The following is a 12920-nucleotide window of genomic DNA, read 5'->3' as shown; positions in this document are numbered from 1 at the left end:
TTTTAAAGTCAAAATATTTCTCAGCCTTGCTGCCCTGGAATTCTCAGTCCAGGTTATTTATTAGTGTTTTAAGAGAAACCTTCAACCTGTAAAATTGAAATAAAATCACTGCAATCTCTCCTAGCTGTGCTTTCTCCCATTTTACAAAGGGCTAGACAACAAATACCAAGAGATCAGTGGATTTTTTTTTTCCTCTTTTAACCTAGAGTAATAAACACTGAAGAGATAAATGGAGATTTACTGATGGAAATGATAATTCATCCATTAACACGGACATGGAATCAAATCCAACTATGTACAACGATTTTCCTCTCCCACTTGAGCCCAAGAAATCCATCAGGCCAGACGTGGAGAGGATACATTTTTAGGAGAGCAACAAAACCTAGAGAAGGATTCTGAGGAGGCCTCCCCACATCTCCCAACTGTTTACCCAAAATACCAGCACTGCCAGCACTGAGTCACTTGAAATTCTGCTCATGGTGAAAGACTTTTGGGCCAGCACAGAGTGTGGCAGCAAGCCCAAAAACCCTGGCAGTCCTTCCGTGCTCGTGGATGCCATTTTGGCAAGTGAAATTTGCCATTTCTGAGAAGCGCTGGTGCCCAGCCAGGCTGAGCAGAACAAAGCAGCTGTGCTGATCCATCCTGTCACACACGGCCTGCACCAGGAGAGCCCTGCCCTCGGCTTCAGGGGACACATCCACCACTGCAAGCACCAAAAAAGGCCAAATTAGAACTGTCAAAAAGCTTCTTATTTGCAGGAGTCACTCTAATTCACTTGGTTATTACAGGACTCACTGATGCTGCACGTATTGCATTGAAACCACTCAGAGCAACAGACTTCTCCTCTGAAGGAATTGCAATAATTGTGTTGCAATTAAATTGTAATAAATGTATAAATCCACTTTAATACTTCACATATCTAGCACAAAAAATCCTGAGTTTGAAGGGACCCACATGGATCATCCAACTCCTGGCCCTGCACAGACAACTCAATGCCTTCAAACTTAAATTTAAAAATCACTAAATTCAATTTTTCTTCAAATTATTTCCTGTTTCCAACACCCATTGTCCACCTCTCACAGGACACAGGCTGAAATGCTCAACTTCACCTCAGGGATACCCAAATATTCTGTCCCAGAGCCTTTAAACAAGGACACAACCACCAACCTACAGCTGGCAGAGCAGCTACAGCACACACAGAGAAATGTGTGTTCATAACATCAGTATTTATTTCAATTTAAATGAATTTTATTCCAATCTCACTAAGTCAGACACAACTTGGAAAAAATCAACCACAATTCTGCCTTTTCAAAGCCAGGACAAAATTCCCTTCTGCTGCCATCCTGGATCAAAACATAAAGGGGGAAACAAATAAATACAAACAAAATAACAAATGAATTAGGATTAGGAAAGTCCAAGGAAGCTGCAGCCACTGCAGTTCTCACACCTTGAATAAAGAGTCCCTCTCCCAGTTTCACCATTTCCATTTCTAACAGTAAATTTTACTGGTGGGATGACCTTGCTTTAGAGCCAAGGGGAAAAGCCTGATCAAATTCAACAGGATGAGAGTTAGAGGAGTTTATCAGCTTCCCAAAGCTTCAGTCAACAAATCCAGAGTAACTTTGCCATTATGGTTTCCATGTACTTTACTCAGTGAAGTATTTACCAGTTTTCCTCACGTAAAACACTCTTTTTCTTGAAATTTCCTCTATATTCCCCCTTTTTTCCACCTTCTGTCTGAACCTCTAGCCCCCATTAAATCTAAATTAAGTGTATGTACATTGGCATCGGGCCACCAGTGCTGAACTATTCCCAGGAACAAATTTTCAGTTATAAAAAAGAAATATTAACAGAAAGCCAGGAAGCTGGGGATAAACCACAGCAGGGCCAAGGAACGTGCCCACTTCTCCTCCCCATGCAGCACATGGAAGTTGGATCAACACAGGAATATTTTATGGTCACTTTGCCCCTGTCTGGGAGAGGGGATGGGGAGGAAAGTTTTACCAGGCAGTGGAAAATATTCCATTAAAGGAGTTCCTGGCCAGCCAGGCTCACACCAATTCCAGCCCAGGGCTTTTGGTGGATCTATGCTGCACTTTTGGATTCTCCCAGAGAATTTCAGGGGCTCCTCCAACTCTAAAAGTGAGGAACAGGTTATGGTGTGTCCTGGAGGGATTTCCTCCCCCCTCCACTCCCAATTCCTTGGGTGCCTCCAAAGGGGCCAGCCTGAATCCATGAGGTTCCACAGGGCCCTTGGGTCACAACAACCCCTGGAACTCCAGGCTGGAAAGCTGGGAAGGGACTGGGGCTGAACGGGAGCCCAGGTGTGCCAGAGGCCACTGTCCCCTGCGCTGGGCACGGCTGAGGCCACACCTGGGGCTCTGGTCAGGTTTGGGCCCCTCCAGAACAGACACTGAGGGGCTGGAGTGTGTCCAGGGAGGGGAATGGAGCTGGGAAAGGGCTGGAGAATCCTGAGGGAGCTGGGAAAGGGAATGGAGAATCCTGAGGGAGCTGGGAAAGGGCTCAGGAGGATCCTGAGGGAGCTGGGAAAGGGAATGGAGAATCCTGAGGGAGCTGGGAAAGGGAATGGAGAATCCTGAGGGAGCTGGGAAGGGAATGGAGAATCCTGAGGGACCTGGGAAGGGAATGGAGAATCCTGAGGGAGCTGGGAAGGGAATGGAGAATCCTGAGGGAGCTGGGAAGGGAATGGAGGATCCTGAGGGAGCTGGGAAGGGGCTCAGGAGGATCCTGAGGGAGCTGAGGAGGCTCAGCCTGGAGCAAAGGAGGCTCGGGGGGCCCTCCTGGCTCTGCACAGCTCCTGCCAGGAGGGAACAGGGACAGGGACAGGAGCAGAGGGAACGGCCTCAGGCTGGGCCAGGGCAGGCTCAGGTCGGACATCAGCAGGAATTTCCCCATGGAAAGGGGGGTCAGGGATGGGAACTGCCCAGGCAGGGTTGCAGTGCCCATCCCTGGAGGTGTCCCAGCAATTCCTGAGGTGGCACTTGGTGCTCTGGGCTGGGGACAAGGTGGGGATGGGGCACAGCTGATCCCAGAGCTCCTTCCACCCTCAGTAACCAATTCTGGGAAATCCCAGGTTCCCCAAACATTTTAACCCCTCAGAGCTCCTACAGCCCATTACCAGAGCAGCTCTTCCACTACCCCACCTTTCCCCACCCCAGGCCAGACCCCACTTTGTTCCTCTGATTCAATAATCCCAGCAGACACCTGCTGGATAAATGAAACTACGACTAAAAATAATCTCATTTTCCCTTAAAAATGGGAGCAAAAAGCCTTGAGTATCCCCATAAGCACTTGCCTGGAAGTGGCTCCAGTACTGGAATACTCAAAAAAAAAAAAAAACCTCATCACAGACAACTAAAGATATAAATTTAAAGCTGATTAGATAAATTACATTAAATATCTCTGCCAATACTCTTACTCAGAATTGATACACTTAACACAGAATTCAATCAGCCTTTGTTTAATTAAGTAAATTAATATTTGTAAGCAACTAAATTAAATTCACCTGAATTCCAGATTAGCTTTTCCACACACAAGTTTAATGTAATTTAATTAATGTATTTTAAAACATTAATTCTGAATAATTCTTCTGAGCAGTCCCTTGTAAACAAAGCTATTTACTGAAATATCTGATGGCTTTCCCTGGTCACGGGGCAGCATTCCAAAGTGGATAATCAAACCCATCCAATGCCTTGTTAACAAAGGAGAACATGCACAAACCAGAAACCTTCTCTCATATTAATTAGCAAGGGTAAACATCATCTTTTAAAAAACCCAAACACATTCCAAAGCTCTGCTTGGAGTGTGGAATTGCACTGCTCTGGCTGGAGCAGCTGAGCTCTCTTGGACATTTCCCAGTGCTATTGATAAATGAAAATCATCCCCCAGATTCCAACTTGCACTGTGGCAAATGTTGCTGCTGCTTGTGTGGGAAAAGCTGGGAAATGCCATTTCCCTCTGCCCAGCCCCAGAGCCTCAAATGTTCTTCCTCTTCTTCATTCCACTCTTCCCTCTTATCGATTAAAGGCACTGCTCAAAAATGGAATTTCTGTTCCAAAAATCTGTATCCAACCACACTTGGAATCATGGAATTGCTGGGGTGAGAATGGGCATTGAGGCTCATCCCATTCCAGCCCAGGGACACCTCCCAGTGTCCCAGGCTGCTCCCAGCCCTGTCCAGCCTGGCCTTGGGCACTGCCAGGGATCCAGGGGCAGCCACAGCTGCTCTGGGAAATCACCCCAGGGCCTCAGCACCCTCATTCCTTCCCCATATCCCATCTGTCCTTGTCCATGGAAAACCATTCCCCTCAAATGCATTTAATTCATTAATTGAGCGCATTTTTCTAAGCCAAAGGTCCTCATCCTGCAACAACTCTGATTTAGTGAGACTTCCCAAGGTTTTCCACAGCAGGTGAACACAAAGCCCAGCCCAGTGACAGGAATGAAGCCAGCACAGGCCAGGGCTGATCTCCAGGAGCAGAGGAATGACCTCAAACTGCACAGGGATTATGGTATAAACATCACCCACGCTCTCCAGGGAAGATGCAGAGGACAAAATACTCATTAATTTGGTTTTTATTTAAATCCCTGAGGTCTCATCCCTGCAGGGAAATAGCCCAGAGGGGCACTGAGCTATCTCTGGGCATGGAATTATCCCCTCTTAACTGCACCTGGGAAGCAAACTACAGGATCCCAGCAAAGCAGCAGCCCAAGAACAGGACAGGACTGGCCCTGGGAAGGTTTCCAGGAACAAGAATCCCCCTCTGGAGACTCCAAACCCCTGGCACAGCTGGGACCCCCCTGGAGGGTCCTGGGGAACAACCTCTGGAGCAGCTCCAAGGGCACAGCTGGGAATGTTGGGATAATTCCACACATGAAGTTATTCCCAGGAGCTACAAAGCTCAGGACACAACAATTCTCATTTCAGTCTCTCTGTGACTTGCAGCAACTCTCTAACCCAGAGCCTGGCTTTTCCTCCATGATAAAATCACCTTGGTTGGCAGCTGGAACGGAACCTTCCTGCACCAATCCCCAATTCCCAAAAAAGCCACAGCAGTGCAAATGGAACACAATAAAAAGCAACAATTTAAGAGCATGCAGGGCTCAAAGCACCATAAATCCAAGAGCCTCCTCTGAGCCCCAGCTCTCTGCAGCCCATCTCAATGTGAATTAAAACTCATTTTTAGGAGGAAGAGATCAGATTTACACTTCCTTCTTACTACCCAAAAGTACAAATGAGAATAATTTTTCTTAGCATCTGTTTGGCTGTCACCCTTATCCTCAATCCACCTTAAAAGGCAAGGAAAAACATTGTGTTTCAATTAAATTTCATAGTGAAACCACACAAACATTTCAGTTTAACAGCTTAAAAATGAGTGAAATAGTAGACAAGCAGATTTGATTCAGCCAAAGATCAGGAAAAATGTCTGTTTTCCCAAAAAAAATGATAGAAATATTCCCTATCTGGGAAAACCAGGACACCAGCCACAACATTCTGGAGATGGATATATCAAAGAAATATCACTCACAGAGGTAATATGGTGATGGACTCCAGTGCAAGTGGTAAAATTCAGCTAGCAACCAAAAAAAGGAAATGGTTGCTCCAGGAATAAAGGAGCTGGAAGCTGTGGAGTAGAAAACCTCCCAGGGAGGCAGAAATTCTCAAAAATTACCACGAAAGCTCCCATTATTACTTTTGTTTTATCGTTTTGCCTTCAGAAATATTTGCTTTTTAGGGTTGTTTTTTTTTTTTTTTTTTTTTTTTTGTTCCACCTGGTACAAAGCCCTGTTTTGCTTGGATGTCTTTTCCCAACTCTTCTAAGCCTGGCACCAATCCTAACCCAACACCTAACAAATAACCCAGGAATGCCTTCCCTGCTCCCCAGCGTCCTCGCAGGCCCAGGACTGGCCGTGGGTGGTCGCACGGAGCAGGAATTCCAGCCCCAATTCCCTGTGGATCTTGTACAAACCCCGCTGGCACAGCCCGGCTGGGATTATTCCCCAGGAGCTGGGCAGGAAATGTCCACACGTGGCCCAGCTCTGCTCTCAGGTGCCTGAATTCAATTTACAGCCCTTTAATCCCGCTGAACTCAGCGGCCACCCCCGGGCGAGGAGCTCTAAATGCTTGCAGACTGCAGGCCTGAAGGCAGGGGCTGGAATTCCGGATCCCGGGGGGATTATTCCCGACAGGGATCATTCACACCAGGCACAATTTGTAAGAGTTCGCTGAAAAGCAGCAAATGGGAGAGCAGACCTGCCCAGACAGCAAATCCCGTCCCGTTGTTTTCTTGGTTTCAGCCACTAGATGGAGGATTTTAATTGGGAACAGCTCCAAAAAGCCTGTAAGGACTTCCAGGGCAGGTTTAGGTGGAGAGCAGGGGAAGGTTCTTCCCCCTGAGGGTGCTGGGCACTGCCAGAGCTCCACGAGAGGTTGGACAGCGCTGCCAGGGATGCCCAGGGTGGGGATTTGGGGATGGCCTGGACTGGAGGAACCCTATGGGTCCTTCCAGCTCAGGGTATTCCATTATGCCAGGAAATTCAAACTTCCAGGATTAGTTTCATCCACCTTCCACCACCTCAGGGGCAGCCACAATTCCCTGGGAACCTGTGCCAGGGCTCCCCACCCACAGGGAGGAATTCATTCCCAATATTCCACTTATCCCTCTTCTCTAGGGCCATTCTCTCTTGGCCTGCCAGCTTACCTTTAGCAACAAAAGAGAATAATAATAATAATTATTTATAGTTTTTTCTCGTTTTTTCCTAATATGTGCACTGCTAGTCCTCAATACACTGGAAAATGTTTCTGATCCAGCAATTCCAAAGGAGACAAGAACAGCCCCCAGTGTTGGCACAGGCTGCTGCTACTACAAAAACGCAGGAAAGCCAACATCAAATACAACCTGCTCACTCCAAAGTCTTCTAATGGATTTTCCTGCTGCAGGCATCAAGGAAAAAAAACCTTTCCAGCTGCCAAACCAGACCTTGCACTGCTGTATAACAGAGAGATAGCAGGAGGTTCAAATTCTTGCAAAAAAAAAATAACGAAGAGCATCATTTCAGTAGGAGAACACGAATTGAGCAGTTTTTCAAAATCTGAGTTATTTTCATTGGATTATTGAGGGTGAAAAAGAGCTCTGGGATCGTGGAGTTCACCCTGTGCCCCATCCCCACCTTGTCCCCAGCCCAGAGCACCGAGTGCCACCTCAGGAATTGCTGGGACACCTCCAGGGATGGGCACTGCAACCCTGCCTGGGCAGTTCCAATCCCTGACCCCCCTTTCCATGGGGAAATTCCTGCTGATGTCCGACCTGAGCCTGTTCCCTCTGCTCCTGTCCCTGCTGGTCCCCGGAGCACAGCCCAACCTCCCATCCTGCCTCCAAATTTTGAATTTTCATTTACACCGCCTGATCCTGGCTTGGCAGCTCCCCTCCCTGTAGTGAAAAGAAAATTCCCAGCTAAATTCAGCTTTAAGCTCCCCAGAGTTTCAGTTCAGGGGGTGCTAGAGAAGATCAGGTTGGTCTGTCTATACCTGAGCAGCAGAGATGGGAACTCCCCACTGCCATCAATTCCCTCCATTCTTCTCCATGGTAAAACTCAGATTTTCAGAGGTTTGAACTGAATATATTCTTCCCTAAAGTGCTCTAAAGTCAGGGGTTACAAACAGGAAGAAACATCAAATGATTCTGTTCAACAGACACCACCACAAATTATTTTATTTCAAGTCCCACATACCAAGGGTGTGATGAAGTTAAACCTTTTGTATGTTTTTCAGTCTAACTGGTTGCAAAATTCACTATTTTCCAGCACCTTTAAAAACCTAAACCTGCAAGGAAACAAGTGGTTTATGTGACTGTGAAGACATTTTATTCCTTTTATTTTACTTGGGAAAGAAAAAAAAAAATGTGATTAGCCTCTCAATGATATGGATAAGAAAGCAAATAAGGTTATTTCAACTGTCAGTAACCAAATATGGAGTTTCAATCTAAAGGAAATCAACCTGTGACCAAAATTTTATTGGCAAAGTTCTGCATACAAAGACATTTTGTGGTTCTAAATCCAACCTGGCTATGCTCTGTCTCCTCCTACTAGTGGCTCAATCCCAGCAACTCCAATTGCAAGGAAAGAGATGAAAACCCTGGAATTCTGACACAATGGAGGAAAACCCTGGAATTCTGACACAATGAAGGAAAACCCTGGAATTCTGGCACAATAAAGCTGTGTGTTGTTCCTGCACCTACAAAGCTTTACAAGATGAGGGGGAAGCTCAAGAGAAAACCAGAGGCAAACTCAAGCCCTGGCAAACAGGAGCCTCTCCCTGGAATTCCCTGGGTGTGAATCCCTTGGGACACCCCAACTCCTTCCCAAGCCAAGGTAAATCTACAATCAGCAGCTCTGAGCTGTGACTAAAACTCATTTTCCTCACCTGATTGCCCAAAATTCCAGAGAAAGGATGGTAAAAGCAGCACAGGCAGGAAAGGAGCCCTTTTCCAAACTTATTTCTTGGAGCAGGTGCCTCTGGAAGCTGCAGCTGTGAGCATTGCTAATTAGCACCAGGCCCTTAATGGTTTTATTAAATGACTCTGGATGTTATTAATCAATTAGTTCTTTAAAGGAACCTTAATTAACACCTGCTCTGGAACCACACAACTTTCACATGGCTGGGTGACTCAGACAGAAAACCCAGCTGTAGGAGAGATGATAAATTGAAAAAACAAAGTTCTAAAATGTTTGTGGCCTCTGGAGAAGATGGGATGTTTCCCAAAACCAACCTCTATCTTTTTATTCTCTCAATAAAATAATTAATCTTTCTTCCTAATATCTATTACTGAAAAGGGAACTACTTCCATTTATTGATGGGAAAATTTGCTCAGTTTCAGAATCAAAGTCTTGTTATGCTGGTGCATTTCCATAAACAACTACTTAATATATACATAAATATATATACAAAAACTTCCAAACAGAGAAAACCCTCTGGTTCAAGAGCCACTACTATGAAATTCTGACACTTTTTTGTTTGATATTTTAAAATCTTGGTTGAAATATTTAAAGTTATAAAAATATCAGGTTTGCCTCTTGATATCTTGGTATCTATAGGGCACCACACCTCAGGTAACCTCACACAGAAGGCAAAAAAGTACCAAAAATCACTCCAAAATACCACTTTAAAGCTGCTTCCACCAAAGCAATCTCTCAGTTGCTAATAACCCTTGTTTACTTCAAAAAGTCTTCCCTAGAGAGCTCCAAAAATAAACATAAACTATCTGTGCCATAGCAGGATAAAATGACTATATTTGGTGAAGTACACAACTTGCCACTGTGGATGGATTTAAAAATAAAACAAAAAAAAAAAAAAAGCGGGGGGGGTGGGTGGGGGAGAGAAAAAGGAGTCAACACTTGAATTGCAAATAAGGGTATCGGGATACCGAGTGTGTTGAGAGAATCCTGGAATAGTTTGGGTGAAAAGGGACTTTAAAGCTCATCTCGTTCCACCCATGCCATGGCAGGGACACCTTCCAACATCCCCGGCTGCTGCGAGCCCTGTCCAGCCTGGCCTTGGGCACTGCCAGGGATGCAGGGGCAGCTCCAGGGAAAGCTGTGCCAGAGCCTCAGCACCCGCACAGGGCAGAATTCCGGCTCAATATCGCATGGAAAGCACTCAATGTCAAACAGCTGGCTGGCATGAAGAGGACACAAAACACCAACCCTGCTATGGGTGTGGAAAACCCTGCCAGGCACTGAATGAGCACACACGGGGCTGTGCCCGGACCCTGCTGCACCACAGCCCCAAACACATCCCGGGGGGACAGTGGACACCGAGCCCAGCACTGGGGAGCCCGGCAAGGGGTGAGCCCCGGAGCGGAGCGGGAAGAGCCAAACCTTTGGGTGGAAGGGACCTCAAAGCTGATCCCGTTCCAGCCCTGCCATGGCACGGACACCTTCCACCATCCCAGGCTGCTCCGAGCCCTGTCCAGCCTGGCCTTGGGCACTGCCAGGGATCCAGGGGCAGCCCCAGCTTCTCCGGGCACCCCGTGCCGGGGCCTCAGCGCCCTCACCGGGAGGATTTGCTCCCCGATATCGAACCACGGGCGACCCCCATGAGAGCGATGGGGGGAGGCGGAGGGGGGCGCGCGGCCCCCCCGCCTCGGCCGCTCCCTCCCCGCCGGCTCGCGGCCCGGGGAGCGCGGCGGGTGCGCGGTGTGTGCTCGGTGTCCCCGTGCGGGGCCGTGCGGGCGGCCGGGGGGTGGCCGCGTAGCGGAGGCTCCCGCCCGCGGGGCGCCGCGTTACCGTGTGAGGCGGGCGCCGAGTTCTCGTGGTGTTTTGTGCGGCGGCTGCGATAATGGCGTCCTTCCTCGCGAGAGATCCGGCCCGGGGCCCCGCGCCGCGCACGCGCCGCGCCCGTGCGCGCGATGCCCCCGCCCTTCCCCGCCGAGGCGCCGCAGCGGGGACCGGACTACGAGTCCCAGAGGGCAGCGCGCGCGCCCCCGCAGGAGCACGCCGGGACCTGTAGTACGCGCGGGGTGGCGCGGGGCGTGCCGGGAAGTGTAGTCAGGGAGTCACGGAATCACAGGGTCACTGAGGGTGGGAGAGAGCTCCGGGATCACCGAGTCCCACCTGTGATCAATCCCCACATTGTCCCCAGCCCAGAGCACCGAGTGCCACCTCAGGAATTGCTGGGACACCTCCAGGGATGGGCACTGCAACCCTCCCTGGGCAGTTCCCATCCCTGACCCCCCTTTCCATGGGGAAATTCCTGCTGATGTCCGACCTGAGCCTGCCCTGGCCCAGCCTGAGGCCGTTCCCTCTGCTCCTGTCCCTGTTCCCTCCTGGCAGGAGCTGTGCAGAGCCAGGAGGGCCCCCCGAGCCTCCTTTGCTCCAGGCTGAGCCCCCTCAGCTCCTTCAGGATTTCCCAGCTCCCTCAGGATTCTCCATTCCCTTTCCCAGCTCCCTCAGGATTCTCCATTCCCTTCCCAGCTCCCTCAGGATTCTCCAGCCCCTTCCAAGCTCCGTTCCCTTCCCTGGACACGCTCAAGCCCCTCAATGTCTGCACCACTCAGCCAGCAGAGCCGGCAGATGAAACAGGAATCTGCACCTCCAAAACCATTCACACCTTTCCCATCATCTGCTCCTTCCATCAGATTCCTCCCCCCTGACAGCTCCTGGGTTTGGAGCTGGGATGAGCTGGATGTCACTGTGGTGCTGAGGACAGGAATGTCACCGTGCCCACAGCACGCTGAGCAGTGGGAATTTGCTAAATTGGCTCCTCGGCCTCGCTCCTCTGTCACTCCCGTGTGTGCCGTGAGAACAGCAGGGCTGGGCGAAGGTGGGGAACGCACCGTGAACCTGCTGGGGATGATAAAATATGCAAAAAGTCCCCAAAATAGAAGCACGGAGGAAGTGTACGGAAATGGCTCTGAAAGAGGACAAAGATTAGACGATTTTATGTCTTTATATAGCACAGTGCTGCCCAATAAAGACCAACCACACTTCACTTTTCAGCTTCACTGTAGCCAGCAGCAACTTTCAGACTTCTGCATTAAAACAGTCCTTAAAAAAGAGAAATAAAAATTCCTAAATAAGATGCCGAATGGGGTTTTCCAGTGCCATGTCACACAGCTGAATCCATGCAGGCTCAGCTGTGTTTCTGCAGACACCTGCAGGCCTGGTGTGTTGGGAAATTGCTCCCTCATGCAGGCTTGGGAGTGCTCAGCTGAGCCTGTTGATTTATTTATCATGTTCTCCCTGTTCACAAGCAGATCAGGCAGTTCAAAGGTTAAACCACTTAGAGTCTGACTTTTCGCACTGGATTATTTCACGCTTTGCTGCACCGATTTGCCCTGTAACAGTTTTGCTGAAGAGTTTCTGCTGGACTCAAGCAATTGCAGGTCCCAGCTGGAAAAACGGGGATACAAATATCCCTGTTCCAGCTGCTGTGGGAGCTGCTGGTAAAAGGTTTTGCCATCCTAAACCAGCCCGAGGAAAAAGCTGCCCTGTTTTCTCATATTTTTATAATATTGCCATCCCAAAGATTATTAACTCCTGTTTGCTGGAGGTGTGAGGTGTTTCTCCTCTGGAGAGCCATGAATCATTTCCCAACACAAACATAAATCTTTCATTGTCATAAACCAGTTATGGTATTTACCCAAAGTTAATTTAGCTCAAATTAACTGCAGGAAATACTGGCAGGATCCAACTGATGTCTGCGACTGTGATCAGAGATAACAGCAGAATAAACAAATAAAACAATTTATCCCAAGGGAGGCTGCAGCACCTCCTCCTGCCAGTCCACTCTGATCCAGCAGCTGAGAATCCACAATTGCCTCACCCCTTAGAAGAGTTTTTCCCTCTTTACCAGAGAAATTAGTTTGGATTTTTTTCCAAACCAGGAGGCATTTCTTTTTAAAATTATGGATGACACCAATAAATCATAGAAAGTCTCCTTTATCATGGTTTACCCCATGTTTCCTTGAGACTGCACAGCCAGAAATGACATACACTTCATGCAGCACAAAGTCTGACTGGAAACACTGGGAAGCAGCAGGAGGAAAAGGATCTTTCTGCTCAGTCTGAAGGAACAGGTTTGGATTTTCAGTCTTTGATTCCCAGTACCAATGAGTGACTGGCCAAAGGGTAATTGCTTCCTGTGCTTCACAATCTCCTGAGCTTCAGCTGCTGCCAAAACTGAACTCCTGTGACTATTTCTGCAATAACTGAAAGAAATTCAGTGTAATCCCCATTTAGTGAATAAGGGCTTCACTTTACTCTGGGCTAAGTCTGCCTATGAGCAAATGCCAAGAAGAACTTGATGCACTGGAAGGTTTATTCTGATTTAAACCATGATAATTTGCTCAAGGCCTACATCAAATCCACTCTTAATTTCCTGTCCTCATACAAAAGCAACT

At 48.2% G+C, this 12920-nt stretch overlaps 1 protein-coding gene across 1 annotated transcript in view; it reads right to left on the bottom strand.

Moving 5' to 3' along the window:
- BANP (BTG3 associated nuclear protein) overlaps nucleotides 1-10386 on the bottom strand; it is a 114022-nt gene extending 103636 nt beyond the window's left edge. Inside the window, exon 1 of the mRNA XM_066557389.1 lies at nucleotides 10306-10386. The gene's annotated coding sequence lies outside the window, so the exon portion shown is untranslated. The remainder of the gene's footprint in view (nucleotides 1-10305) is intronic.
- Nucleotides 10387-12920: the final 2534 nt, after the last annotated feature.

Source organism: Molothrus aeneus, chromosome 11, assembly GCF_037042795.1.
Source record: "Molothrus aeneus isolate 106 chromosome 11, BPBGC_Maene_1.0, whole genome shotgun sequence".
Lineage (NCBI taxonomy): Eukaryota > Metazoa > Chordata > Aves > Passeriformes > Icteridae > Molothrus > Molothrus aeneus.
This window is presented reverse-complemented; position numbering and strand designations above follow the sequence as displayed.